Consider the following 775-nt stretch of genomic DNA (forward strand, 5'->3'; position numbering starts at 1 on the left):
CTAGGGTTTTTTTCTTTAATTCTGAACCGGTTCGGATTTCTAAAACCGGCGAGTTCACCGATTTTTACAGTATCTGCCGGATCAAACCAATTTTTCACCGGTTCCTAATCTTATTCGGTCTTTTGAACTATCCGGACCGATCCAATGGCTGATTCACTAATTTTTCAGTCTGACCGATCGGTCCAATTCTTACAACTACGTTATAAGATAACGGTTTATCCCTATTAAAGTGAGATTTTGTATCATGATTTTAAAAAAGTAATTTTTGATTAAAACATAATATTATAAATTTTTAAATGAGATTCATCACTTTTATAAAATTATATTTTGACTAAAAATCATATAATTATAAGTTTCTAGAAGACACCCATCACACTCTTAAAATTATATTTTCTCAAACAAAAAACAATTTTTCTTAAAGCATAAATTAAAAAATTTCTAGCCCCATTATTCATACCTGATCAAAATAATATTTTGTACCAAAATTAATTTAAAAATGATTTTTTATTAATTCAAAAATTATAAATTTTTAAATGACTCCATCACTCTTTTGAAATTATAATTTTTTAAAAAATTATTTAAATTGATTTGATAAAAAATTTTAAGAAAATGATGGGAGTCATTTAAAAATATATAACTTTTGATTTAATGTAAAATTATTTTTTAAATTGATTTTGGTACAAAATATTATTTTGATCGGGTGAGGGTAATGGGGCTAGAAATTTTTTAATTGTGCTTTAAAAAAAATTACTTTTTGTATGAGAATATAATTCCA

Source organism: Arachis ipaensis, chromosome B02 (genome assembly GCF_000816755.2).
Source record: "Arachis ipaensis cultivar K30076 chromosome B02, Araip1.1, whole genome shotgun sequence".
Classification (NCBI taxonomy): Eukaryota; Viridiplantae; Streptophyta; class Magnoliopsida; order Fabales; family Fabaceae; genus Arachis; species Arachis ipaensis.